General features: G+C 37.5%; 1 long non-coding RNA gene across 1 annotated transcript; it reads right to left on the minus strand.

Moving 5' to 3' along the window:
* Nucleotides 1–655: 655 nt before the first annotated feature.
* Nucleotides 656–4,722, minus strand: LOC136280191 (uncharacterized). Its single transcript, XR_010717164.1, has 5 exons — nt 4,592–4,722; nt 4,433–4,496; nt 4,108–4,259; nt 1,966–2,080; nt 656–1,484 (listed from the first exon to the last, which is right to left on the minus strand). It is a non-coding gene; the product is annotated as an uncharacterized lncRNA (long non-coding RNA).
* Between the last annotated feature and the right edge of the window lie 304 nt (nt 4,723–5,026).

A 5,026-nucleotide genomic window follows, 5' to 3' on the forward strand; every position in this document is an offset into this window, starting at 1 on the left:
TGATAACAATTACTAGCGTAGTAAAATGTTAAAAAAAAGCAGGAAAATCAAACCTTAAGTAACTAAAATATAAATTAGGTTACATTGATAATTATTTTATGGTCTGAATAATACCATGACTATGTAACAGTGGAAAAAAAAGTGATTTATGACTGTTGAAGCCCTTTTAAAGATCTAGGTCGTATTTAACGATTAAGAGTCAGGGCGCAATAACCTTGACTTTCAATTATAATTCGAGGCGAAGCTGCAGACGGCTTTGACCCTGGTAAGATATCAATACAACAACAGTTGCACCTGATTGGTTAAGATAGAGGTGCGAGCTAACTCAATCTCACCTTGTAGTCTAAGTGAAAACCAATGCATTCTTGAATTACTTTCAATAGACAAACTAATTAAATGTGGTCTGTCAAACTAACTACCAGAGGTCTTACAAACCTACATTTTCATAAACCTGACAGAAATTTAGAAAATTACAATTGAGTTAAACGACGAAAGTAATTTGGCGTGTACCTCTTTTTCTCCTTATCTTACCAACGATACACTTTTCATCGAAGAAGATTTTTTGCCAAAGGAGTTCAATGATTTTTTTGCAAAATGGCAATAACAAAATTTCGTTAATGATTTTGGCCGTTAGTATGTCCTCTTTTCCATTTGGGCCATTAATCAAAGCAATACTTATGGTCGTTACGCTGAAGACCACGGGGACAAAAAGGCGGAAACAAAACATAACTAAAGTTCCCTTAAGCATTCTATACACCCATGCGCTACCTGATATCGTATAACGAAGATTAGTGTGATTTAGAAATACAACTAATATCATCATTGTAAAGAAATTCAATATTCCAAGAATCATTTCAACAATGGTTAATTTTAATACGTCACACCCCATATCAGTCATGCACAAATTATTATCTTGTGCACACTGCTCCATGTACAATTCATCTCTCTTGTGGATAGTTATTGAGCAACCAATCAAATAAAGTATAAAAAATAAAAGCAGGGTCCAAAAATTCGGCAAACAACAAAGTTCTTTAAAAACTTTTGGGAAACCGACGAATGATGGGGATTTTACAATGATCCCCAGGAAAAGACAACAATTCACAATTTCTACTACACTCAAGGACATAGTCACTTCCATGTCGATGGAATGTTCTTTTAAGATTTCTTGAGGGGTATTTGTAGAATTTCCGCTCGTATATTTCTTAAAAAGAATAGTTAAGCCTGTTATAAGCACAACCACTTCAGCTAACAAAAACAGTAAAAAAAGGTCAAGAAAAAGATGGCGAGAGTTGAAATGCTCACAGAGTCTGTGTTGGCGGCTTGTTAAATTGTCCTCTCGCACTAACGGCGTGTTCTCATCGGCAGGTAAGCTGTTTGCTGTGTATTCACTCGGACCAATTTCCGAGCTGTGACCTGCTTCTGTCGGCATGTTTGTTTGAAAAAAACCAATACAAAGTGGACAAGCCAACCTATTTTCGCAAAATCTGAAAAATTATAATCGAAACGGCCATAAATGCGGTATATATCAGTGCTTATACTCGAATGTCCCATGACAAAGACACAATCACGGGAGGGAACTGAAGCAAGGTACAGGAACTGATCAGAGTTTTTTAGCACGGCCTTCCATGTAAAAACAACAGAAAATGAGTCATGCTCTTTCAATGTCAACAGGTGGGCGTCCAGCCCACCTCTCAGGTGATATTCTTATGATCTAGCACTTGCAAGCAGTTTGGAAAGGGGCAGGGAAGAGAGCCTCATGTGGAAACGTTACGGCTCATATGAGAAGTTTGATCGATTAAGGAATATTAGTACGGCCGGAGTCGCTTTTTAAACGCTGGGTACAAAGCTTCTTTATAACTCAGAAGCGCATGGAAGATCTATGAACTAATGAAAATATTGGGATACTACAAGCTTGGAGAAAACATTACCACTATAAGATAAAATTGGAGAAAAAACACCACTTACTTAGTCTTTGAATTAAAAATGACCTTTCAGCTGATGACACGTCTTCTGTGACACGTCTTCTCTCATAAAATTGTAAATATGTGACGTTGACTTCAAGCTGAAGAAACCTTAGGATCTATAACGAAAGCATTATACGATAGCTTTATGATAGCCTTTCGTTCTTAAAACACGACAGCAGAATCATTTGAAAAAGTCCACTAATGAATTTGCCTTGAAACAACGTTTTTAGTTTGGAATTCCACCTCAACAACTGAGCTGAAGATGAGACAAAAACATGTGAAAGGTAATGAAATGAAACCTTTGTGTCGATTATAGAAAGCTAGATTACGGGGGTTTAAGTCTGCAGGGTGCGAGTATTCTTCTTTGCAGCTATTGTTTTTATCATGCATTGTGTTTTCTTTCCCAGCAATGTCAACAGCGAGCCTGTTTTTTAACTTTCACTTAAGAAATTTAATATATTTTAGTATATTGGTTTTCTTCCCCTTCTAGGAAAGTTTGAACCTCATTGTCTGTCGGCGATACGGATTTTTAGTGTTTTAGCCGACATAATTGTATTGAGAATCGTGAACGGTTTGCCGTTCATTCATCAACCTGAACGAGTGGCGCCAAAGGTGAGTGACGTGTAAGCAGCTGATAGGCTATATCAACACTCTTAAAAAAAATGCGATATTTTTTTCTCGTGTGTTGTTACGGCTTTTCTCAGGGCCGGAAATCCTTGTGTAACACCGCAGTTTATGTGATAAAAGCTGTTATTTTGAATTATTAAGTTGAGCATTATCAGCATAATGGTATGTTTCCAGGGGTGACGCTCAAAAGCGTGATATTCAGATTTTCGAGCATAATTTATCTTCTGACCATACTAAGGAGACTACTGAGCAAACGTCACATACCAAAAATGTCACGCCATTTTACTAATTTGTTCATCTCTCCAATCGCATCCGTCCGTCCGAGCCTGCTGTTTTTTTAAAACAAGGTATAACGTCTTCAATTTGGTTCACAAATCAGGTGTCTCAGTGTGTTAAGTGGATTTCTATGGAGCGGGTTCTAAATATGATCGCAAACAATCGCACACGGAAGATTACTCTTAACTCCCATATGTTTTTAGCATCTTTGCAATTACATTCATTTGCTCAATTCGACCGCTCTTCTTTCAGTGTTCTTAGTGACGATCGTTACCAAATGCGCGACAATTATGAGACTCTAGCGTGCTATTTAGGCAACACCTAACGGAATATGAATTTAGTAGCTGTGTTTGAAAAGAAACTGCACTAAGCTCGACTATGCTGTCTACTTACTTCCTGACCTATGAACTCTGGAGAGTACTGGCTCTTGATTAATCTGTCTCGAAGATGCGTGACAATAATGACCCATTCCTTCTTTCGCTTTTCTCTTTCACTTTTCTTTGACCATCCATGCTCGAGCTCAGACTAAGCGATTTATAATTAGATGTTGCAATAATTTGTTTCTTTTTCGTTAGGCTATCCGTAAACAAACAACCATTATTATCAATATACGCGGCCAAATAGAAAATCGGCCTCTTCAAAACACACGCTCAGCGGGCCGCAAAAGACTAATAGCGGGCTGCTAATGCATTATCAGCCCTACAGCTGATTGGTTCTTGTTCATCATCCGATGGATTTTAACCAATTAGAGTAAGCCTAGTGTTGACGCGGGAAAACCATTCATTTGCGAAACTCCGGTTTTTTTTTTTTATTTTTTCGGTAATTTTCAATAAGTTCACTGGACTGAGTTGATTCTTTAATAGCTTGTTCAATCAACACTTACATGATGATTTGAAGTGACTTTGAATTCGTCATTCACTTAGCTTGTATTATTAAAACTCGCATTCTTGATATCATTTGGCCTTGTTTATTGATAATAAATGACAATAAATGACACTACGCGGCCGCAAATAAACAATATTCCCTCAAAAAGTCATGTTATTCCCTTATTAACATCCTAACTATTCATATTATGTAAGAGCGCAGAAGAGATTTGTTTCTTCCACTTAGCTATGTTATCAAGCAGCTCTACTGCGTTGAATTTCCGTGCGATCTTTTCATTTCCTTTTCTTATCACTTATTGGTCATGTTATGCATAGGTGATAGAAATGGTTTGTTATAAACAAAGCTCAGCACCTACCCAAAGCTTCTGTGAAAGCAAATTGCGTTTTAGTCGACTGCTCTGACTGTTGCACGATGATTAAGTCGAAACTATAGTGCATCCGGGACTTTCGTTAGTTTGAAGTGCTCCTCGTCGGAAAATTGCTCCTGCTCATCCATTTTCTTGGGAATCTAGGTGAGGGTGGATAAAGTCAATTTACCTTAAACTCCTTCGAAACTGGAAACTACAGACAATCCTAACTGAAACGTGCCATGTTAATCTCAAACGCTACCCAGTAGACCATGACAGAGAAAATACTCGAATCGTAATTAACTTAGCCAAAACATGTCAGCATGGCACTTACCCAAATCTAATTGCTGGCAGTGATAAGGAACCCAAATCAGCTCGGTCAATATGTTCGGAAAGATCTAGATGACGATAAAAAGAAAAAAGAAATCAAGAAATAATTAAATGAAAAGGTAGTACTAAGTTCACAATTAGGCTATTAATTTAACGATTTTACATTTTGTTTATCCCTTTCCACGACGATATTAGCTTGACTTCACTCCAATCTTAGCTTCGAGGCACACTTCTACCGTCCAAATACACGGAGGTTTTCGTTCCGAGAGAATATTACGGTACTTTGGAAGTTTTCAACACGACTAAATTCCTCTTCGAAGCTTCAACATATATATTGTCTGTTGGCCTATAGAAACTGAATTGTCTATTTTGCCTTTGTGCTCATGTAACGAAAATTCATTCCGCTTCGTTTCAGTTCTTGATTTAACCCCTGATCATACCGCCGCTGAGTCACGTCATGAAAATGAAAGAAATTAAAATGAGTATTTCGTACTGATTATCCATAAACTACTCTTATTCATGCGACTATGGTAAGCGCGAAACAGCTGAAATAGAACTGTACTAATCGGATATATCATTCCTTCCGCTTTGGTTGTCT

The sequence above is a fragment of the Pocillopora verrucosa genome, chromosome 4 (genome assembly GCF_036669915.1).
Source record: "Pocillopora verrucosa isolate sample1 chromosome 4, ASM3666991v2, whole genome shotgun sequence".
Taxonomy (NCBI): Eukaryota; Metazoa; Cnidaria; class Anthozoa; order Scleractinia; family Pocilloporidae; genus Pocillopora; species Pocillopora verrucosa.